A 24,271-nucleotide genomic window follows, 5' to 3' on the forward strand; every position below is an offset into this window, starting at 1 on the left:
TAAGCGAGGGATTATGACAGCCATGTTTAGTCTAACCACCTATATAATTTCTCCCAGAAGGTTAGTTTTCACCCTTTGGAAAAGCAGCCAGTCACACCATTTCACCTAGTTCTCTGGCAAGCTTTTCCAGTACCGAACAGCTTTCACTGCTGGTTCTGTCATGTTTTATTTCAAGGTTCAATTTTTAAATGTGGCCATAGCAGAAATCAGACCCTGTCTCAGTCACATCTCTGATAAGCTGACAGGCTCATGCTACTTCACAATCATGCTGGACAGCTTCTGCTTCTGCTCTGGGGCAATTTTTCATCTTTGCCTGAATGGCTTTTGTATTTTCTCTTTCTCCATGAAGGAAGGAACATAGCTTGGACATGGCTTTCTAGCAGATCATCAATGGAGCTGCATAGGAGAAGGAACGTGTCCTGCTGGGGTCCACAAGTGCCTTTTCTAAACTCCAAGGGTCTGGAGGTGTCCCTTTTAGGGCTATGGCAGATTCCTCTGCTGTCCTCTACATCCTTTCCAAAGCAGTTCCTTTCCGAGGCAGCTTCCTGTAAGTGTAACCTGCATTTCTGGTTTTTTGTGTCTTACCTTGCATTTGACTTTTCAAATTATGTTTCACTGGAGCGTGGCCAACTATCAGTGATTTCAGATCACTGTGTATTGATAGTCCAGTCCTGCTTGTTGTTTCCCTACTGCCAATCTCGTCAGCATCTCCAAATTTCACCACAACAAGGATTTACAGGGCATCATTAAGATCATGAATAAAAATACTGAACAGTAATGGGAGATTCACTCTGCTTTTATCCCAGATATTTTTACCCGGTGTAATATTGCTGTACGTTTATTGAATCGTGGCTATTGGGACATCCAGTAAATATGTCTTTGAAGAAGAGTAGACAGTTTCCAGGAACACTTTCCATCTTCAGTGTATATTCCCCATCCATTATGCTGGCAACTGAGGTGAAGGCTTGGGAAGATAGAAATGTTAAATGCCTAGGTGTGTGCATCACTACCCGGTGCCACATTGTTTTCACAAGTGTAACCAGTCTTATCCTGTGGTATATAGGCAACTTGCTGGCTTTTAAATCTGCAATTAACTCTTCTTTGGCCTTCAGAGGGTCCAGCAGAAGGTTTTCCCAGCAGTTTCTGGGCTGCAGGCATTATGTTTTTGGAAGAACCTCTGCTCCTGGCTTTATGAGATGTCTGGGTGATAGCTTCTGGGTTGAAGCTCACCACAATAATGCAGCTTTGCTTCATGCCAGCATGAGGCCAGGAAGTGGCAGCCATGCTGAGTGTCCTCCTTACATGTTACCCATCTTCTACAATGGTGTCAATACACAGTTTTAATATTTCTTTTTAGTTACTGGATCTCAGCAGAGAGCAGGGCTGCTCTGATTGTCATAGAGTGAGCTGGATCTGCAGGCTTATCCAGAGCCAGCTGAGGTGTCTCCAGGTACAAACTGGCATTTCTTGAGTTTCAGACTTTGCAGCATCTGGAAACAGGGAAGGTGTTGGAGGCACAGGGATACCTATGCCCTTCCTCAAGACTTCTAATGGATGCTCAGGAGCTCATTTGGATCCTAGGTTATGAGGGTTGCAAACCCAGGAAATTGTTTATGAATGTCCCCTTTGCCTTCTGATAAATCCAGACTGAGAGGAGCTGTCACCTGACTTTGGGAGGTGTTGTCATGACAGGATCTGCACCTTTGACAGAGCTTCCTAAGAGGAGAGGTGTCACTGTTGCAGGTCAGGACAAGGGCAGCCCTTCAGACAGCAGCTGTGTAGTAGCAAATCTCTTGACAAGAATGCATCTCGGAATCTCAGAACTGCTCAGAGCATCTCAGCCAAATATCCCCAGGCTGGTACTGGAAACTGCTGATATTCAGAACTTGGTCTTGAGCTACACAGGAGATGAAAGCATGGGCATTTTTGTACCTCTGGGGAGAGAGGTACAAGGAGCAGGGCTGCCTTTGACATGGTAGCTGGAGCAGTGGCTTGTAGAGCTAGAGGCAGAAGAGTCATTATTAAAAGAAGAGGACTTGGCCTTCATGGAGATATGGGAGTTTGCAGACCCCTGGGTCTTCAGTTCTGAGCTCATGGTGGGGTTGGTTCAACAGACTCTGAAGAAGGTTTGTGGCTGGGAAGTTCTGGCACTGCCAGCAGTAAGAGATAATGCAAAATGGATAAACAGAGTCCCTTTGACAGGAACTGAGGAATACATCTGGGTGTACATAAATACCATCCAACTGCTTAATTTCAGACCTGTTGCTCATGGCATACAGAGAGGAGAAAGTAGGAAGGGAAGGCAACTGAAGGTAGCTTCTTGTACATTCAGCTTAGTCCAATATGGGAAAGCTTTGGGCAGCCTATCCCCCATCTCTTTCTGCTTTTTCTTATTATTTTTATAGGCAGAAATAAGAACTTTATTGGCTTTATTAGTCTCCAGTCAGGTGCCAAATCAACACCTGGCAATGCAGCAATTCCCAGAAAGTGCTGACCTAGTGAGACCCAGGGGAGCAGGAGGTGTTGAGGAAGGTCTCTATCCCCCCCTCATCCCTAGCTGCCCTTTTAATTATCTTCTCAGCTGAAGCAGGATGTGTGCCCCCTCCTCACCCTTGCTGCCCTTCTGCATTTCAGAGCACCAGGGTGATGGGACCTCCCCTGGGCTAGGTGGATGTGAAGCTCTCACTGTGCTTGAGGTCTTTTTGCCTTGGGAATCCCCTAGAAGAGGTGCTGGAAGTCTTAAGCTGTGGTTGAAAGGCACCTTATAGAACATTTAGGCTGTGAAGGATAGGGGCAGGAAGAGCTGAGCGGGAGACGTGGCATCCTGAAAACTGCTCCTGGGTCCATTGGAGCTGATAGTGAGGGGCTGCATCCTTTCCCAGGGCTGGGTAGGCCTCTGCATGGGGAGGAGATTTGACAAATGGATTAGAAAGAAGCTGTGGACCATGTGAAGTGCCTGGCCAGTGTAAGAGGGACACACATGGCAGGGCAGAGGAGCTCAGCTCAGCTCTTCCTCCTCCCACATGCTGTTTGGATTTGCACAGGACTTCAGAACTTCCTGAAGGGTTTAGATAGGTTTTTCTGCAGGTTAGAGGATTTTAGGATCTGACAGAAGATTGAATAAAGGGGAAAATGTTTTTTTGTTGTGTGGGCTTTTTGTTTGTTTCCTTGTTTGTTTTTCCCTTCAGTGCTTATTGGGCTCATAATAAAATTCAGGTGTAGCAAGACAGAGGTGAGTTCTGTTCTATTCAGAGATTAGCCCATGTGCAGCTGCTCCAGCAAGTCCAGCAGGTTCTCTGTCAGATCCCTGGGCTCCCAGAGCAGGTCTCTTGAGCCCCCTTTTCCCACACAGTCCTGCCCTAACTTCATCCTAAGGTGTGGGTGGCTTGGTTTGTGCTGTACCTGCCTTTCCATATCTTGGGTTCTCTTTGCTCCCTGTCTTCTAGATTCCAGCTCCAGCCAGTTGGTCAGGGAAGCTCCTCCCTCTCCTCTGCTAGAGTCTTCTCACTGCATTTGGGATTTTTTTTGCTGACCACATTCATAGGAAGGTCCCTTCTGTTCCTGTGGCACTCTTGCCCTTCTGACTGCTCTCCTCTCCCAGTCCAGATGCTGCCCAGCTCTGCCACGCCTTCTTCTACCCATGCATTCTCCTTGGGCTCTGCACCCTCCCCACACGCTTTTCTATACCTCTACCCTGAGAGCATCTAGTCAAGGCCACTTTGTGACTTCAGCTGTTTTTGTCATCTAGTGCCTGAGGGGTCTTTGCACTTGAGCACCCATGAAGAGAGAAGAGTGGATTCCCCTTTCCTCCTGCCTAGAAGTGAAGCTTCTGGAGGAGAGAGTAGCCAGGTACAGCTTTTCTCTCCTGGTGCCAGAGCCCAGGTGGACCAACTGCATTCCTGGCTTTGGCTCTTCTCCTTGGAGTAAGAAACCTTGCCATGAAACGAGGACACATATCACAGCTGTCAGTGATATCAGGTGTCTGCAGCCTGGTCCCATCCTGGCCATTTTTGCAGCAAGCAGCCTTCTCAAATGCCCTGTCAGGCCCCCAGAGCTGAGTATCTTTGATTGTCCTCTGCCTAATCAGATGCCCACTCATGTGAGGAAATGCCACCAGTGGGAGCTGAGGCATCATAATCCAACTCCTAATGCTCCTTTAAAGACACTTCAGCAGCTCAATTAAGTTTCCACTTGTGTGTTTCCCTTTTCCCCCCTTTGCTTTCATGGTCATTTAAAACAAATAAAGTGAGCAGAACATGGCAGCATGATAACTACCATTTAATTCCCTTCCCACGGGTCTCCAGATTATTTGGTGATTCAGCGGCAGCAGGGGGAACATTTACTGGAAGGGAGGCAGGAGCTTCCCACAGGGATGGCAGCTCACAAACCAGGGCCCCTGAGCATCTCTGGAGGAAATACGTGCTACGGTTTTTCCTTTTAAATACCCTGGATGTGGTGAATGCAGCTCCAGAGTCCAGACCCTGGGACAGAAGCAGCCGCCTGCTCCCCCACTTTTGTGGTGTCCCCATTCCCATTGCATGTCTCAGTGCCCTTGTTCTCACGTTGTGGAGGGTGGCCCAAGCCCAGTGTTCGGGATACATTTCATGCTTCTGTGCAAACACAGTATGAGATGAAGAATTCATACCCTTAGACAAGGAGACGTGAGCGTATTTTCTCATAATAAGGAAAAGCAGCCAGATCAGAGCCTGCCAATTTCTCTTCAATGCTCCCAACTTCCCTAGGAGGTTCAGACAAGCCTACGCTTTTAAACCAGCAGTGAAAAGTATTTTACATTTTAAAAAAACAACAACAAAAACCCACAAAAAAACCAAAGCAACCCACAAATCCATTTGGACCCTGGGTTGGTTTTTTTTTTGTTTCTTTTTTTTTTTTGCATTATTCTCCCAAACCTCTTTCTTGGTAGGTGACTTTTCCAGCTCTCCCCCATTTGATCTGCTGGGAATGCAGTGACAATGAAGGAGAGTACCATGTGTTTTATGTGTTTGTGAACAATTAATAGCAGCACCGCATTTCACTGGAACAGCATGTAAAATGCACCTCAGGAGGGGAAAAAATAACAGCTCACCAGACTGTTTAGCAGTCTGGGGCTTTTGCTGTCCTGTAGGAAAATAAAATGAGGGGTTTGCTTATTCATCAGCAGCAGTAAATAACAGGTGCTCACCTTGAGCTCTCCTTCAGCCACTTTTTCTCCCCAGCCTCTGTGCTAGCAAGGAAAGGAAATATTTGCTGTCCTTCAGATGACAAGTTTGTAGCTGTGTTTTTTGTAGCTTTTCAAATTGTTGCTTTTGTTTTTCTCCCTAAAAAGCTCTGTTTTCTTAGCTTTGGCTTTGTCTTCCCCAGCATCAAAAGCCTCTGCCTGGAGTGTGTTCTGCCAGCCTGACACTGGAAATGAGTTGCAAACCATTTGCCTGAACCTGTCAACTCCACATCAGAGCCACACATTGTGTATGCAGGGGGTTTGGCCTGGGAAAGAGGCGTAGTGCACATTAGTCATTTAATACATTTATAATCTAATCTCTCAGAGCAGCACCATCAGCAGGTTTTTTTTAACCCTGTGTATAGAGATGTGTTCCCATCCCTGTGAACCATGCCAGGAGGAGGGACTGCCTCACCCAGCACTGGGGTGGATGGCTCCCAATTCCCTTCAGCAAAGGCTGCAGCATTGGTTCCTCCTCTGCCTGCCCTGGCAAGGTGGGACCCATGCCCTGAAACCTGAGTGCCTGTCTTGTGAGCCTCGGGAGCCCACGGCCTTTACTGAGGTTAGACCCAAGAGTGTCCACCTGACAGCTCCAGCTGTACCAGGAGTCTCCAGCATGTGCCTTACCATCAAAGGTTCTCAGCATCCCTTCTTTTCAGCCATCTGTCAAGGCTTTCTGTCCATCTCATTCAAGCTGAGCCTGAGCCTGGAGGTGCAGAGGTTACAGAGAGAGTCATCCTGTCTTGTGCAGTTTTCCAGTGGGAAAGAGACAGGCTTGGCAGCATGAACTGGAGACTGCTGTGCACCTTGGAAGTCCTAACAAGCCATGAGTGGACAAGACTTGTCATAGCATGTTGATGAGTGGGGCTGTGACACTGAATCTTTAAAACCTTTGCTTTACCTGACTCCTTTTTAAAGTTTCCTGAATTAAAGTGATTCAGGAAACACATTTCATTTCACTCATCACTCTCCTGAATATGCACCAGATTGTTAGTGCTTCGGGCCAAATACCGTGTCTTTTTTTAATGCCTACAAAATGTAGTGCATGTTGCTGGCTCTGTATTTATAGTAATTATAAAAGTAACGGGAGTAGCTGCATTCCTATAGGCTCGAAATGGCCAGGCACAGACCAAAAAAAAAAAAAAAAAAAGATTCATTGTTGCAATTAATGCTTCAGCTTGCACCTGTGATTAATTAGCCTGGCGATAACACTATGCAAAAGAGCAGGGTGAGAATTAACAAGGAGATGAGTGCTGACTTTTAAGATGGTTGGACTACTATTTAGTGCTCCTTCATTGGGCTGTTTAATTAAAGGCAGCAGCACGGGCTTGCTATGCGCCACTAACCCCATGGGCAGGCTGTGCAGAATGTTTCTGTAACAGCATTGAGTCGAAAACTTCCAAATTAAATTCCCATCCAGGTCTCTAAATAGAATGTTGAAATGTCAGAGATGCTGAGAAGAATGCTGGCACTGGATGAGATTGCTGTCAGGAAGAGGCAGTAGCATCCCAGATTTATACTGGCCTAAATACACAGGTGACTTAAACTCTTGTGTTTAAGGGAGCTTAAAAATGCTCTGGCATTTCATGTGGTGGGAGGCAGGGGAAACAACAGGAACATGTGCTGCAGATTTGTACACCTGGAGGGGTCTGTTGTGGATCCCTGGGGACAGCCATGCACTGAGGTTAAAGCTGTTTTACCTGATAGGTTGGGCAAGTGCCAGGGGTTGGGTATGATGGCTGCAAGGGCCAGGGCAGGATGTGTGGGGTGTTGAGCAGAAACCAGTATGTTGTTCCTATGTGATGATGTATCTTACCATCCACAGCCTGGCATTCTGAGAATGACATCAGTGCATGAATGTCAGCTCCATGTTTCCTCCTGTTTTCCAGTGTTTCCACCACCAGTGTGAATGAGAAGGGTGAGGGTGGGGAGAAGAGAGAATTGATGAATGCAGCCTGACCAGATGGTAATGGAGAAAAAAAGGATGAGAAATTTTCTGCTGAGATCTGTCCAGGGAAAAGCTCTCTGGTGAAGGGGCTTTAGCACCTTTCCTTGAGCATTACAGTTAGAGTTTGCATCTCTTAAATTACCTTTTATCTCACAAGATATTTCTCTCTTCTCCCACCCTCCCTTCCCTCCAAGTGCAGCCCTCAGTGAGGGGCCTCTTTGTTCTTCTCTAATAGGTGACTTTGATGGGTGAGGTGAAGCAAGGGCAGCTTCCAGGAGCCTGCAAGTTCCCATGAAGCACAAGCTACTCTGAAGCCCCAGCCCTTTAAGGTGAGCGCTGATGGCAAAGTTTCTCCTCCAGGTTTTATCCATCACTCCTTTTGCTGGCTCATTACCTTTCCTCTCTGCATATCTGTGCCTCCCACCACCCCAATTCATTTTTCCCAGTTGCAGCAGCTATTGACTAGTTTATATAGATGGAGTTTAACCCGTCCTTACTCCCCCTGCCCAGCTGCTCCTGGAGTGCTGACGAGGCTGATTTGTCTGTTCACACATCAATCTGAAAGCACACACAAAGTTAGATCTTGGCTGACTTAATTGTTAGGAGCTGTAACCCCAATGTCTGTGTAAATAAAATGGTTTAATCTCATGGGGCATGCCTGGTGGAGAGAGTCAAATAAATACATCAATATGTAAATAGATTCACAAGAAGAGGATGAACTGGGACTTTGCAAAACTGATAAAACATCTTAGGAGACATGTTGTCACTACACTTCTTGCATATTCTGATGAAGCAGACAGTAATGCTGGAGCTCAGCCCTGGGTTGCCAGAGAGAGAGGGAGGGAGAATTGTGGGCACGAGTGCACCGTGACTGAAATTCTTGTATGGATTGATTTGACTTAAATATATGCCAGGGCTGCTCTAATTGCTAGTTTAGTCTCTGGCTTTGATTTTCCTGTTGCTTTCACTTCTCTGCTGCCGAATCATTCTTGCATTTCAAGCAGCATGATTGGGGGCAGCACCCAGGCCAAATGGAACCCTTGTTAAACCAAAAGAGATGATGCCCATTCTCACTTAACCTATTTGCAAAGTGTTTGCAGCAAAGCGGGCATGAGTTGAAGGCAAGGAAGGTCAGAGTTTTGCTGCATGGGTGTTATATCTGTGTTACAGCACTGGGAGTTATTGTGGAAAACAAAGCCTGGAGATTTTGGGACATCTTGTACATGATGAGCCCATGCTGGGGTGACCCTCATCAGAGATCGTAGTGATTTGGGGGAGACCAGTTAAATGAAACACAAACAGGAGAAGGTGGCATGACCCTTTTGTTCATGCTGACACATATCCTGCAGGATCCCACCCACAGGAGATGCTGCTCTGGCAGATAAAATGAAGGGATGATGTTCTACACAGTAGAACAAAATGTCCTTTTTAGAAAGAATGGCTATAAATGCAAAATAATGTAAAGATGTTGCTTTGTGATACTTCCACCATGCAGGTGCAAATCCTGAGGCTCAGTTCACAAGCAGCAGCTCTGCCCTGTGTCAGGCAAGAGGAAACCTCTCACCTCAGGCACTTGAGTGCCAATTTCTCTGCCAATTTGCAGGGAAAAGAGAGAAGAAACCTCCCACCTCATTGTCTGGGGAGCTGCCTCCCTTTCTGTGGGCTGAGCTCCAGCCCTTGTTTTGCAATGCGCCACGTGGAATTTTATCACCTTCAACAATGAAATCTGTCACCTTCAAGCTGCTTTATTATAATCTGGGGACTTTTTGCCCTGTCTGCTGTAACCCATTGCTGGGCTCCTGTGTTCCTCCCCACCATCAATTTGGTTCCTTGCTGCAGCCAACACTGTTAACTTTAGGGATGACATCTCTGCTTGTTTTCTCACCGGGATCAGATCGTTCATTGATCTTCCTTCTTTCTCTATGCCTTCTTTCTGCTTCATGTGCATCTCAATCCCCTTCTTCTCTTGGCTGCTTCATCTCCCTTCCCAGCCCCCTCCAATGTCAAGAATAAAAGCCAATCAGATGTCCGCCATAGCCATCATTCAGGTGGTGAGCTGATATTTTAAAGAAGTATTTTAACCTATTCTATTAAACTAAACTTCTGTTAAATAATAGAAGTATTTAAGTATTTTAAATACATGTTTTAAACAATACCTTCCTGCTGCTCTGTTATAAAAATACACACACTTAAGGCAGATTAACTTCTCTTCCGAAATGCATTTAATAATAAACTTGGGGAATGGTGCCTCTCCAGCTGACATGGCTGGGATGTCACAACTCTTGAAGTGTTGTGGGAAGCTTTCTTCTGGACAGTTTGAGAACCCTGGTGTGGCAGGATGAGATAAATTGAACTTATTAATCTGCTTTTGTTTAGCATATGCTAAGATCATAATACTTTTCTTGCTGCTTTTCTGTAGCTTCTATTGCAGATTTATTTTTGTTTTAGGGGATAAATTTTTATAATCTGCAATGTGGCTATGGACATTTGCATACACATTTGTGTGGGTTAATTAAAAACCTACCATCAGAGTTGCTTTTCCGCAGTGATCACTATACAGCAACATGGTTGTTACTTTTTAGACATTTCCATTTTGTTGCAGAAATCTGAACTTTTTGTAAAATCGTTTGATCAAATCTTTGGGGCTTAGATTTTCAATGAAGAATCAATATTTGCAACAAAATGCTGAACAAAAAGGTGCTCATTGAAGATTCTCTGAAGAAGAAAAGCTATAATGTGCATTTTTAAATATAAAGAGGCTTGTGGCTCGAGTTGCATCATGCCACAGCTTATAATAGCCCTTCAGAAGCTTGAAGATTTTTTTTTTTCCCCCATCAAACAAAATGTTGCATTCCCTCTGCTGCATTCCTCATAGGCAGCACATTGGAAGGTGCCTGTGCTCAGCAGTTCTGGAGAGCTGCGCTCATCCCTCTCCATCAGTGCCGTGAGTTACTTCATAAGAAGTGGAGGTCTTTCTTTCAAAAGTGGATGTGTGAGGGATGACAGCAACATCAGAGGTGTGAGGGGCAACAAGGAGAGCAGCACATGTTCTTGGTGGTATTTCCATGCATTTGGCTCCCGAGCATCTAAGCAGGGAGATGAGGACCTTGAGGCAAGTCCCTGGGTATTAAGCTGATGATGGGTGCAGCTCTTCCCCCAAGTCTTCTTCTAGGCAGTGATTTTAACCCCCACCTGTAAGAAGTTTCCCCCCTCTCTCTCAACTGCCTCTGTGCAGTTGCTTATGCACTTGGATATTTTAGGAAACGATAGTGGTCTCTAGGGCTGGGAATACCAGGATTTCCAGCACTGCCAGCAAAATCTCATTGCTATGAATCCCTCTAGTTGTTGGATTTCCTTGAAGTGGGACTTGCTGACCAGAGCTTTGCTTCAGCAGCCAGGCAGACTTAGATTAAAAAAAAATGTTTCAGTCATGCTTTCATCCTCCATGGCCAAGTTGCAATGGCCAGGATGGGATGATCAGAAGTGGAGTTGGGTTTTGCCTCTGTCAACCTCCAGCAGCTGCTGTTCCAGGCCTGAGTCCCCAGAGAGCCCTGGTGACACACCTCCCGTCTGATGTGTCAGTCTGATATTCCTGCCTTAAGCCTTCCCTGAGCCAAGATGGCCAACTAACATATCCAACTGCAGAGGTTTTTGTGCCAGGTTGATGCAAACCTTTCCTCTATCACATAGAGATATGTTTTGCAAGGCAAAAAATAAGCAGAAGGCAAATGTCGTAGTCTTTTGGGTTTTTCTTTCCTCTCCTCCCACCTCATCTTTTTTCCCCTTGCTTCAGGAAGGCAGGAAGAGGCAAGAAAGGATTGACACTTATCCCACCAAGGGGTTTTTCTAAGATGCCTGCTGGGAACACTCACTGTGTGTTTCTCTTTAGGTAGTAGCTCTTTTGATTTTTCTCAGTGCCTTGCAAGTCACACTTGAGGTGCCTGGAGAAGGATTTGCTGGTTGCTTATGAAATCCTCTTTCCTTTGAGGCTCTGCTCTTTCCATCTTGATAAACTTTTAATTCTTGCTTCCTAATAATGCTGAGGGCCTGTGTTTTATGCTATTATGAGGGGTTTGTGATTGATATTCATCTGAGCTTGCAGGAGGCCAGCAATCTCATTTCATTTTTGACAGAAGATTGGGACAAGCACTCTGTATCCATTTCCCTTCTTGGTCACATTTAAATAAAAAAGTGGTTATAATCTGTCCAGATCTGTCAGCCTGGCTCACTTGTGCTCTCTTACCTTATTGCTAAACTTCTGACACTATTCCTGCCAGCATGGCATATGGGCATGTGTCTATAGGACAGACTTGGCTTATTTTTGATGTAGTTCTGTTATCTTGTTTTTATTCTTGGTTCTGTCTGGGGTATTTGGAAGTAGCTGCTGTAACTTGGCGTGGGAGTAGATTCCTTAAAAATTACCTCACAGAATCAATGCAAATTTACAGCAGATAAGACTTGGGCCTTAAATGCCTATTTTTAACCTGTTACTGTCTTTTTTCCAATTCCATTCCCTCTGCTCTTTCTTTGCAATCTATTTCCAGCAGTTTTGAGGTGAATGTGGCTCCTGTTTTGTGATTAGACCCACCTCCTCTTTGGTAACTGAATAGCTTCTACACAACCAGTAGAGAGATCTTGCATTTAAGTGCACATTCAGATGTACCCACCACTGCTGGAGGATTTGCCAGTGTAAGAAATCCTGAAGGAAAAATGTCCAAAATAGTAAATTCACAGAAAATACACACAATGCTATACTCAGATAGCCAGGTAGTATCATTCACCAAGGCGTGACATTGTTCTCATAGATTGAATGTCATTTCTCTTTAAAAATCCTTTTTTCTTCTGAGAGAGAAGACATTGAGAACATCTGTACTGAAAGGGAGAAGGTGGAAGAGCCTCTGAGCTTGCCCTGCATCCTGTGTTGCTACACAGATTCTAAACACAGGTTAGTTATTTCTCATGTAGATTTTTTTTGTCCTCTTCTGTTTTGCTTGAAATACCTGTTTGCGTTCTCATGAAGAACAGCTGAGAGATCAGGAAGATGGCTAAGGAATTCACTGGTCTGTAAACTATTTGGATTTAAAATAGTGCCTGGGAGAGAGCTTTTTTACACTGGCTTGCTAAACAATCCTTCTGTAAACTTCTGAGGTTGCCTTCCTTAGTTTATTATGATGTCGCCTTCCCTCTAATTCTCCAGAGTCTTCAAGGAAAGGAAAGGAAGGACAAACCAGTCTTCTTTTCTTTTTCAAATCCCTCCAAGTCCTTCTTCCAAAAAAACCCTAAACCAAAACAACCAAACGCAAGCAACCCTTACAGGCCATCTGCCTTTGTTTTAGCTGTGCTTCTTGGCTTTGGTTCTTCATCTTTTCCCCCTCCTCACCCCTTTGCAGGGCACCCTTGAGCTGTGCAGAGCCAGCTCAGCATTCCCGGTCTGGGCTGCAGCACTTCTAGCATGAGAGACCGCTGGTTAGGCTACAGCCAGAGCCGTCGCCACCGCCTGCAGTGGCTTTTTCCTTCCCTCTCCCAGGATCTGCAAAAGCAAAGCTGCGGCAGCTCTGCTGGGGGAGGGCAGCGAGGCAGAAGGAGACGGGCACCCCGTTGCTTGCCCCTGCTGCTCCCCGGCGAAGGCGGGCAGGTGGCGGTGGTGGTGATGGGGAAATGGCTCTCCCACCACATGGCGAGGTCTCCTGTGCCTCCCCGCACCCGGCGGGCAGGTGGTGGAGGGAGGGTCCCATCACGCTCCGGTTCCTGCTCATCCCCTCTGCAGCTGCAGAGGGAGGGCGGGGGTGTTGGCTGACGGCTCAGCCTTTCGCCTCCGATTTGCAGCAAACGGAGGAGGGCAACAGCACAGGGATGGCTCTGCCAGGCGGGCTCAGCGCTGCAGATGCCGGGGCCAGGTAAGCCCTGACACCTTTTTGCCACGATGCCCGATCCGTGAGCAGGTCACCCTTAGCTGCAGTTCACCCTTTGCATCCTGCGAGGAGAGTCTGCCCGCAGGACCTGCAGGCACAGCTTCTGAAGCATTTCTGAAGCCATTTTTGTTCAGAAATCCCTGTTGTTGTTTATGCTGACCCAAGTGGGCTGTATCTCTTCCAAATGATTCTGACATTTCTTACAGAGTAATCTATTAATGTTACAGACAAGGATACTGCTGACTTCAGTTTAGCTTCTGTTCCCCACTGGATGAACTCCTCTCTTTATGGGGAAATGTCTCAAGCCAAAATGAGAGGGAAAAAACCCTGCCCCTGAGCTAACCAAAAACAGACCCAAAGGGAAGAGCTTTTCAGCCGCATGGCCTCTTGCTGGCTCGCTTCTGTTCTGAGCTTGGGGACGTGCCAGACTTCAGTGCCTCCGTGCTTTTGATTCCTGTTTATCCCCAGCAACATGATTGTCTATAATTATATATAATCTCCCCTTTGTTTACTCTTCTTCCTCTAGGTCTGAACACAAGCTCGACAGCAACTCTTTTGCTTGGTCTGCCAAGGCTCCAGCTCTAAACTGCTTTTCAGCATCCTCTACCTTCTCTTTCAAAAGTAACAAAACCATTTGATTTCCTCTCAGCCCTTCTCTGTGCACCCCCTCCCCCTTGCTGGCACTGGGGTTATTTATATGAAATGTGGAAACAATTTGTAAGAAAGGGAATAATGGAAGAAGGGTGAGGAAAGAGAGACGAGTTTATTGTGCACTTACAGCCCCAGAAATGAAACGCTGCTTTTTTTGGGGGGGAAGAGGGAGTGGACTGTTTTCCTTTCTTTCTGCTCCTCTCCCAATGTCTCACTCAACCACTTTCCATCTTGCCAGAGACGGGTCCAAACCAGAGCAACCAGATCTGACTGTGTGTTTTGGAGGAAGTTCAGGTTGCATCACAGCTTGATGAGGCTTGATGCTCCCTGCATCACAGCTTGATGAGGCGGTATCTGTGTACTTAATCCTCTTGGAGGTTTTGCTCTCCGATTGTTTCTGCTCCTGGATTAGCATTAATGAAGAGCATGTGTGCTTGAGAGAGGTCGTGATCCAAGGCCCTGAGAGCTGCAGCATGGTTAAAGGCACTGTTTTCTGCCTGGATGTTTTATTCCAAGGAACAGTTAGGCTGAAAGAGAAGATTCCTTGGAATGAACAAGACAGGAACTTTTTTCAGTCTTAATTTCAGTCTTTCTCCCCTCACCCACTTAGCATTACATTTTTAGAACATCCCAGCATCTTGCTAGTGTCAGTGGGAGTGTCTTTGTAAATCAAAGTTTCCTTCAGTGCCCACTGGACACCTGAGCTCTGCTGCAGCTTGGGAGCAAAACACTTGCATTTCTCAGAGGTACAGGGTGTAAACCATGGGAAGCTGAACCAGCATTTGATTTGGTAGCATTGAGCAGGTCTGTGGTCTTCAGACTTGCACTGACTGCTTCTAGACAGCAGAGATCTGGCTCATCTACAGAGGTCCTTGTGGACTGGAAAGAAGCAGAATGGTTAATAAGCACTGACTGGACCTCAAAAAGAAGTAGTCCAAGCCTGCGCATCTTTTGGGGAAGGGATATTGGACTTGCAGAGGTCAAGAATGTTCTCTGCAGGTTGCATGGCTGAGCAGAGTGGCTGCCTTGGCAAGCTCCTCCCTTCCCAGGAGCTTGCAGTCTTCTTTCTCAATACCCTCAAGACTTGAGAACTGTGCAAGTTGTGCTGAGCTGGTAGGGCAGAACCAGGAAGTTTCCAACTGGGACGTCATATTCCTGTCAAAACTGGGCAAATTTCTGGCTCTGAATGGGTGCAGCAAATGAGCTGCGATCCTGTGGTACAGAAGGGACTTGTAGTGGCCTATTCCTCCCTGAGATCTTGCATCCTCTCCACCTTCCAGTCATTACTGCTCCTCCTCAGCCTTTTTCCCTGCACAAAGTCTGAACTTCCAGTATGGATGTTCCATGAAATGCCACCTCTGCCAGATGGAATGGCAGGTGGCTCTGTGGACAGGCTAACCCTCCTAAAGCTCAGGGCACGGTGCAGAGACCATCCCAAGTGCTGCTGCTGCTCCCCTTCTTCAGCTGGTTCTTGGCCTCGGTTAGCAAACCAAGGTGTAAAATGCAGCAAGGACCCCAGCAAAGATACTTGGTCACCTATGTTTTCTCACCAGGGGTGGTTCAGCTCCTCTCTTTGGGCTGTTGTCATTTTCGCTAGCTCTCTGCAGGGCCAGGAACAGCAGCAATTCCTGCTTTCCAAGCCAAGCACCAACACCAGGGCCTGCAGCTGGGAGCAAAGCGTGGCCGCCCCAGTCCCGCCAGCCTGCGCTGGGCAGCACAGCCCTGCACTGTGGCTGCTGCCCAACACAGCCCTGGGGCTCACAGGAGTTGGCTCCATCTCCAACGGTGTCTGTGAGTGCAGAGTTGCTCCTCAATCTCTCTGCCTCCCGTGGGTGCAGATGCCTCTGGCAGAGCTGGTGGATGTCTGCAGCAGCCTGCCCAGGCGTGTTGTGCTGAGCCGACTTGCAGTGTGCTGGGTTACAGAGAGGATTTAAATGCCTCTCTGGCCCCTCCTGCAGCCATCCTTGCAGGCTCAGGCCTCCAAAGACAGCAGCTCTAGTTCTGGGGTTGGTCTCAGGGGACCCCACTGAAGGTGAAGGAGCAGACAGACATTTCCAATTTCTTTCAGAGTCCCAAGGAAATGTGGTCTTGTGTTAAAACTACATGGATAACTCTCAGCTAAACAGCTCACAGCAGCAGTGCAGGTTTGGGCAAAGTAGAGTCTTGTAGCTCTACCTATAGAGACTTTAAAATGCAGAGAGAAGAGGGATCATTGTGATTTCAGGGAAACAGACATTGGTGCGCATGTGCTTCTGGTTCTAAATGTTTATATTCTCATAAAAACGTGGGGAAAACTGTCCTTGGAATGGTTATGCTGCTGAACCCATCATTGGCTTTTTTTTAATTTCCACTTTCATGTTGTTTTTTTCATGTTGTTTTTTGGTTTGGTTTGGTGTGGGTTTTAATTATTTTTCAGGGTTATTGAGATGAGAACAGATTTTCATTCTTCTCTCCACCTGAAATCCTCATCTACTCTTTGCGGTTCCCAACACAGCAGTGAGCAATACCCTGAACAGAGTGTTCTGACTTCAGGTGAAGAAAAGCAACAGAAGCAGATGATGGGCTTCTAGACAGCAGAGATCTGGCTCTTCTACAGAGGTCCCTGTGGACTGGAAAGAAGCAGAACGGTTAATAAGCACTGAGCAACTTCCATTTTCTGGGCTGAAATGGGGAGGGGATGACAGGACAGGGTAGGAACAGCAGCTATCATATTCTGGCACAGTCCTAGCAGATGTTCATGTTAGGACTTGTAGCAAATTGGAGAATACAGGGAAGAGGGTTATGTTTTCCAGCATCAGGGAACTTCTGTGTGATGAAAGATTTCCAGCAGCCATCCTGTGCTATCATTTTAGTCTTGGTTTCTGAAGTATCCTACTGTTTTTCTGTCATTCCTCCCTCCCCTTTAAGGATTTCCAAAGATGTTGTTCACTTGGAGTTGTAAGCTCAGTGATATGAAATTCTCACAACTTACCCCAAGGTTTGCAGTTGAATGAAAGAAAAAGAAACCCAAAGTAGAATCTCCAGTGGTGGAAGAAACCTCAGCCATGCTTCCCTTTGGAGAAGCAGCAGCAGCAGCGAGCTTTCCAGGCAGCACACGTGCTGCTCCCTGTGTCCAGCAAGCACATACAGGAAGTGGACGTGAGCAGGAACGTTATGGAAAAGAGCAGGAGGAAGATGATCTGTGAGGTCTAATTCTCTAATAATTCAGCTTGGGTACTTCTGCTTCTCAGGGATGCACTTGTTGCTACACTTGGGTTAGCAGAGGGACAGGAAGAGCCCAGAGTACACCAGCCTCGGGTGGCAAGTGTGGGTAGCAACGATCCTGCCATCTCTGCTCTGGCAGGGGCACCTAGGGGATGGTCACAAGGGAAAGGGGAAGAAAAGCTGAGTACTGACATAACCTTTCAGGGTCTTCAGGCTGGGTGTCAACAAACTGGCAAGTCACATCCAGCTGCCCCAGGAAGCAGTACATGAGCTATTCCCTGGAGAGCCACAGATCCCCAGCTTATAGAAATTCTGGTGTTTTTTTTTTCATATCCTTTCCTTAAGAGAGCCTAAGAGTGAAGCAAGCAGGCAGGCATCTTCCCTTGTTAGAAGGCTGGGGGCTCCTCCTTGCTTTTCTTTCATCTTCGGGCAGGACCCTTTTTCATGCCATTTCTAACCATCCTTTGTTTAGCAGTGAGCCCAGGGCATTTGTTTGCTTAGCTTTAGAGCCAGGAAATGAATGAAGAGGGGCAGGAAAAGAAAGAAAACGAAGTAAGGAGGCTCAGTTCCATGGTTTATTGAGCCCAGAGAGATTTCTATAAGCCACATGGTATCAGGTGTAAAAGACGTGAAAGATGAAAACCACCATGGAAGACTGGAGCAGCCCAAAACTCCCACAACCCTATGAGCCTCCAGAAACATTGAAGAGGCTTAAGCAGAAATTTAATGGGTACCTGCTGGCAAAAAGCAGCCTCTCCACCTTGTTTCTGTCAAGAGGGGGTCCTGATTCATCCCATGTGTTTTCTTTCCTCAGACATGGAGACGACTGCAGATCTCATGGCGTGCAAGAGTCATGGAGAAAAGAGACCTATGAAAAGATGGTTCCAGGTGGGGATTTTAGAGAGGTTTGTGCTTGATCTATGGTTGAAGATTTGGTGTTTCTGGTTTCTGGGGGAGTTTCAGTTTTTTTGTTCTGTTTTTGGGGAGATTGGGAGAAGAGAGATAACTGAGTCCCTGAGTCTTAATGTAAAATGATTAGAATCTGGAGCGGATTCCCAAAAAGACATCTAGGGCCAACTAAATGCACAAAGCAGCTTGGATATGTCTACCACAGAGTTCATCCAGTTCCTCATAAAGCCTGAGAAATGGGCAGTGCTTTAATAAAGTACATGTGTCTGGGGACTCAAAATACAAGAAAAGAGTATGAGGAGGAAGAGATAACACTTTCTCCATTTCTTAGCAAGGGAGAAAGTGCCAAAAATCCATTATTATTTTTCCTGACAATATCTCAGCTGCAGAAGATCTAGTAGAGGTTAAGACTGTCCCCTATAACCTGAAACTTGCCAGACAAGTGGGCTCACTTCATCCTGGCACAAGTGATTCTGGTATTACTAGGGAGGTCTGTAATTCTGAGTAATAACCTTAGAGGTTAGCTGAAGTCTGAAAGTATAGGGTAGGTGGGCTGGAGAGGAGATTAATTGTGTTGTTTAGGTCTTTGTTTGCCTGGGAAAGGAATCTGTAGTTTTGGGAACGACATCTTCACACGGCTTAGATTTGGAAACAGATTCGGGGGACTGGTGAAAGCCCATCGTCTGTTATGGCAGATGGCAATGAGCTCTGAATTAAGAGAATTTCTTTTGTTTTGGGCCAAAAATAACTGACTCTGTGTAAGGCCTGATTTCCTGAGAATGGCTGCTCAGCAGTTTTTAGACACTCAGGCTGTCAGAAGGAAGCTATCTGAAATGCACATCTGAATTTCTTTTTGGCCTTATTTCTTTTTTCTGTTCTGCGTGTCATATTCTCCGTACAGCTTTCCAGAGCAGGGTTACTCTTCCACTTGTTCCCCTTTGCCTTCTGCTGAGTCAGTTCCTTTATTTTCCACCATTATTTGTACTGAAGTCAAACTCAGAATGTGGGAAATCTTCCTCAGGAGTTTCCTTGGCTCCTGAGCTTACTGCCAACGCTCTCACGAAAGCTGTTAATTCTTTGTTCTGAAGAAGAATAAAAGGCCAGGAAAAGGTGCTGTGACACCCATTCAGGTGCCATTAGCCTGTGGTTCTTTACAAACTATGTGTGTTTCTAGTCACAGAGAAGTGCTGGAGTGGGAAGCCTGTGGACTGAAGTGGTGTTAGCACATGAAAGAGCAGCCAGGTATTGGGCACACTGGGTTCTGGTTTGGTTTTGGACAGTGACTCACTGGGTCAGCTCAGGGAAGTTATTTACCTTCTCTGTGCACCTGTTTCTACTCCACACCTGTAATTTTCTGCCTGTTTAGACTTGGAGTTCTTCGGGACACATCCTGTCTCTGGCTGTGTGTACATACAACGCCTCAGCACAATGAAACCTTGTCTTGGTTGGGGCTGTAGGTGTTGGGAGGAATACAGACAAGAAGAAAAGGTATGCCCAGAGAGCCAGGCAAGCTTCCTGGATGTGGTGCCCTGCGAGCATGTCTGAAACCACATGTGCTGGGAGCTGTCTCTCTTCCAAGCCCTTGGCTTCTCTCGTCCGGCCAGTGAAGCATTAACCAGTTCCAGTTACAATGGTGAGGTGGACTCCCATGTTCCCAGATCCACAGGGAACAGGTATGAAATGCCTGAACTCATTTTGCAAACTTGAGCATGCCTGTTAGGAATCTCCATCCTGTGCTGCTCTGGACCTCCCTGGGGCTGTGCCACCTCCCTGCAGGTGAGAAGCTCCTTCCCTCAGCCCTGCAGCTCAAAGCCTTCGTGCCCCACTCCCAGCCTGCTCTGCACATGCTTGAGCCTGCTCCAGTTTGCCAGCAGAAAAATCTTCTTTCCTCCCTTGTCTGAGGAGGTCTATATACATCTTTTTGGCTTTCCTTCTTGTCCAACAGCTTTTGCAAACTACTTCCTCCTGTAGTTTGTTCCTTCCCTGCACTCCATCCCATCTTTTGCATCCTCCCCTGCTTTGATAAAGCATCTCGCTGGTCCTGCTTCCCACTAAGCAAAGGGGTATTATATGGATTCCCTGTAGAGTATACACTGAATGGAGAGAAGTGGCTGGTTTCCCAGCAATAATTTATCTGATTAAAAAAATTGTCCCCAAACTCCCCCTCCTCTGCTGGTCCTATGCTCCCTCCAAAAAAGAAAATTGGCACTCGGGCTAGTGTTTAAACTGTATTATTCAAATTGCTGGAAGGGGGATTTAGATGGGAAAATAACTATCAAGATGGCTCTTGTGGGGCAGGAGGGGGAGGGGGCTTTCCTCAGTGTGTGCTCTGAAATTTGGAACATGGGTTGTTGTATGGAGGAGGCAAGGAGAGTAAATAATTCTGAGTCAAGTACCTCTGTGATTTACAGTTCTGCCCTCATCTAACAAATATTTTACACAGATGCACATGCACATGCTCATGCACATGTGCCCCCCCATTTGACAGAAGCCATTCCCAGCAAATCCAAAGCACAGCAAGCTGTTCCTGCTGGTCCCTTTCTCTTTTATTTTCCTTAGTTGAAAGGCTGATTCCAAATAAAAGAAGAAATCTGCTTCATCTCTGTCTCCTTGTTTGTTACCTGCACAGGTTTTAGTCGTTTCAAATCAGCATTATCCAAGGCTGGTAATTTTCTTCACCTGCCAAAGCCAACATTACTTTTGTAAAAGGGGGATGGATGTGTCACCCTGACACCCCTCTCCATCACAGCAATGCACTGTAGGTGACCTGAACTACATATTTCTGACCTACCTGCATATTGCCATTGCCTTTTTCTTTGTGGGAGAGAGGCAGGTATTTTACATTTCATAGTGCTCCCACAGTGTACCGTGATTTATAGCCAGAGCTACTTTATTAATGTCAAGGGCAGAATTGCTACTGCCACTCAGGCTGCAGGAGCGTATGAAAATCATTTAGTGAGCTGTGGCATGGTCCCAGCAGCCAGGGCTGTTTGCTGACAGACATTCCTCTCTCTGCTCCCAGCCCTCGCCAAGTCTGCACTGGTTTCTGGGCCAGTGGGTGAAACGTGAATAGGCCCCTTCTGAGCTGGAGCTTTTCAACCTCTGAGCAACCTTAAGCCGGGGCTCAGGTTTCCTTGCTTTTTTTTTGACAGGAGGACTGTTCAGAGGAAACCTCTCCCCACTCCTTCTGGAGGATTTACACTGCCGCAAGTCTTCATTTTTTCCAGATGTTTTACTTAATAAATCAAGGAGTCTCATCAGAGGATTCGTATCCAAAAGCTGTTAGCATGACTTCAAAGGCACAGGCTGGGATGGAAAGAAGCAGTGCAGACATTTTATACTGCTCTTTAGTCACTGATCATGAAAATACACTCCGGTTCCAGGATTTTTTCTTGTGAATACCAAAACTCCATCGTGCTTAAATAATACAGTGCTGCTCTCCTTCAGCCATCCATTGATTATAAAAATGGATCTGCAGTCCTGGCAGACTGCACAGTTTGCAGTAACCAAGGATGAGGCTGGTCCTGACGGGAGGTGAGCTCTGTCAACCCCTCTCCAGGATCAGGGGCTGTTACTCAGGTTTGAACTTGCTCTGTCTTTACAGATCAATCTGATGCTGCAGATTTTCTCATAATGCTACTCTAAGCTATTCTTACATAAAGGATTCAGATGTGCATTCATACTTTTAAGATGCTTGGGAAAGAAAAAGATAAAAAAGAGTTCCATGGCTGCAAAATGTGATTGTTCAGTACAGCGAACTTTTTTCTTTTAACGGTGTCTGTGTGGTGTAATTTTCTTTCACTGTTACAATTCTAAAAATAAATGCTCTGGAATTTTGAGAAACTGTCATGGATGTGTTTCTAATTACTTGATAGCATGGTATGCTGCAGGATAATGGAATGAAGAAGAGCAGTTGAAGAAAAAACAGATACTTCTGCAAGTAAGTGAGCTGACGACTGCACGAGACAGCATTTTGGGTCCCTGCTTTCCTGAAGAGCAGTGACACAGCTCTGGCTGTGTTAGGTGCTGCCCACCTGAGATGTCCAAGTTAGGCTGTGTCAAGGTAAGCTGCTCTTCTTCATCCTTGCCTTGTCTTCCTTGTCTGTGCAGATAGATGTGGGGCTGGACACAAGTTTCCCAGTTGGATTAGTCTCCCCACAAACAGTTGTATGAGCAGGATTGTGTGGATGATGCCATGTGAGGAACAGGCTGCTGGAAACAGGGAGGAGAAGATGGTTTGGCTGTGGGGAGCTCCTTCAGCCATGAAGAGAGGTTCCCAGCTTGATTGTTGAGTTTCAAGAGAGGATTTGCAGTGTCTTCTTCACAGGGCTGCCTGGCCCTGTGTTCCTGTGAAGCCACAGAGAGGGGGAGGCTGTGACAGCCCCCTGGGGGTTACCTACAGCAGGTGACATGAGTGGAGATTTTGGCTTGTGCTGTCTGAGGATTTGGGTACATGACTGTTGTCCCTGGGAGGCTGTGGAAGAAGGGCTGAGCTGACCCCCTCTGACACTGATTGCAGAGGGCTCTTACTGTGAAGCAGATGTGAGGAAAAGTGCTTGTGGCCCAGATCTCTGAAGGAAGAGGGGACTGTAGTACTTGGAGTGCTGTGAAAATACTGTGCAACCCGCAGTAGGCACTGTAGTAATGTAAAACAGAGTTGGGACATAAATATACTCTTAATTGGACCTTATTGTGTATATCTCAGGCAGCAGTGAGCAAGAGGGCTTTTGGTCCTGCAACAAGTTTAACCAGATGTTAAAAATCTATGTTGTTGCCTGTCAGGTTTTCATAGATGTTTCAGAGCAGGAGACATCCTGCTGCATTCTGGTGGAGGACTGTCAGAGTGGGAAGAGCCAGGTATGTATCAACTCCTGCGTTGTAATGATGTGTTCAGGCTGAAAAATAACCTCATCTAAATCTTAATAATAAAATAACAGTTTCCAAGATACAACTTGCTGTTGATACAACTTGAGAAAAATTGCTGCTTATCTTCCATTTCCCAAGATGCTGAAGCCCAGCACCCCCAACTGTCATGACTGCCTGGGATTGGTGACATCTAGAGTGATATATGTTGGATCATCAAAACAGAGTGGGAGCAGCACAGCTTGGCTTTGGGAGCCAAAAATAGGTGCTATCATTTCTGAGCTGAAGCCTCCCTTCTTTTTCTCCACCCAGCCCTGCCTATTTGGCACATGCAGCAGATAATCATAGTGTTCACATGTACCAAAGGAAAACCACATTCTGAAAGCAAGCAGAGCGTTAAATCCCAGCTATGCTTTGGAAGCAGGGTATGTTATGACATGGAGCCTAAATTAGTGAGCATCGATGACAATGGTTTGCACATTTTCTATGGGCAATAGGTCTAGAAAGGAGGACAGCTCGTGTGCTGCATCAGAGTTGTTCAGAGATGTGCCATAAAATAGGGAGCTTGAATTCCTTTCACTGGACACCTGCTCCTCAAATACTTGTAAATGAATGATTGAGGGAGGAGTGTTGCACATTTGGTTTTTCTCTGTGTCTTTTCTCTCTTTTATTGTGTAGCTCTCTAAGTCTCAGTCATGTTTCTGCCTTTTCTTAAGTCTGGCTCCTGTATTAAGTATTCTTCGCACTTCTGCCAAACTCAAAGCTACACTTCATTACAAAACACCTGATTATTCAGGAAGGGTGAAGTTGGATTCATGAAGATAATGCTTTTTGAAGATGTCTGCTTCTTTGGTAGTGACTGACTTAAATGGGTTCCATTTTAGTATGCCTGTTATGCTGGTCTCAAGGCCAAACAAAGCAGGAATTGTGTGAGGCCCTATAAATCAGGGTTTGTTGGAGGGTTGTCAAACACAACTGCACCATGGGGTGTTAATAGTGAGCAGGCAAGTAGTCAAAAGCAAGTCAGAACCAACTGACAAAAGTCACAAAGCTAATGTCTGGTTTTTGATGCTTCCCAAAAGTCTGAACACTCACGTTCTCTTCTGGGAGCAGCTTGATGTATTAGACTGATCCATGTCATGGTTTCAAAGTATTCCACTAATTGGATGGGTAGGTTTGGTGGAACATTTCTCAAATTTTGTTTTCAGTGTCTTCCATCAAGAAGAATCTGAAATGGGTGAGCACATCTCCAGTCCAGGTCTCTTCCTGCTTGCTAACATGAAGCTCTCTCCACTCAATCCATGCTCAGCTGAAGCAGTGAAGAGGACAAATTGCCACTTGACACACAGTAAGGGACCTGTGGGATTAAATGTCCATTGAATCATTTATCATTGCATGGAGAAAAATTCCCAAAAATTCTTTGTGCATGCACATAAGTTTCCTCCTTTTCCAGCAGTACTTTGTGGACCGAGTGGAGGGCAGCCAAGAAAATTTAACCAGACTGAGAAATATAAAAGAACCTTTAGTGCACACTTGAAGTAAAAGATCTCAAGCAATGTTTCCTGT

At 46.1% G+C, this 24,271-nt stretch overlaps 1 long non-coding RNA gene across 1 annotated transcript; it reads left to right on the plus strand.

Moving 5' to 3' along the window:
- Positions 1-12,787: 12,787 nt before the first annotated feature.
- LOC139801086 (uncharacterized) lies at positions 12,788-24,059 on the plus strand. The gene is made up of 5 exons (XR_011728055.1): positions 12,788-13,063; positions 17,748-17,821; positions 21,718-21,905; positions 22,625-22,703; positions 23,931-24,059. It is a non-coding gene; the product is annotated as an uncharacterized lncRNA (long non-coding RNA).
- The last annotated feature ends 212 nt before the right edge of the window (positions 24,060-24,271 follow it).

Source organism: Heliangelus exortis, chromosome 11, assembly GCF_036169615.1.
Source record: "Heliangelus exortis chromosome 11, bHelExo1.hap1, whole genome shotgun sequence".
Taxonomy (NCBI): domain Eukaryota; kingdom Metazoa; phylum Chordata; class Aves; order Apodiformes; family Trochilidae; genus Heliangelus; species Heliangelus exortis.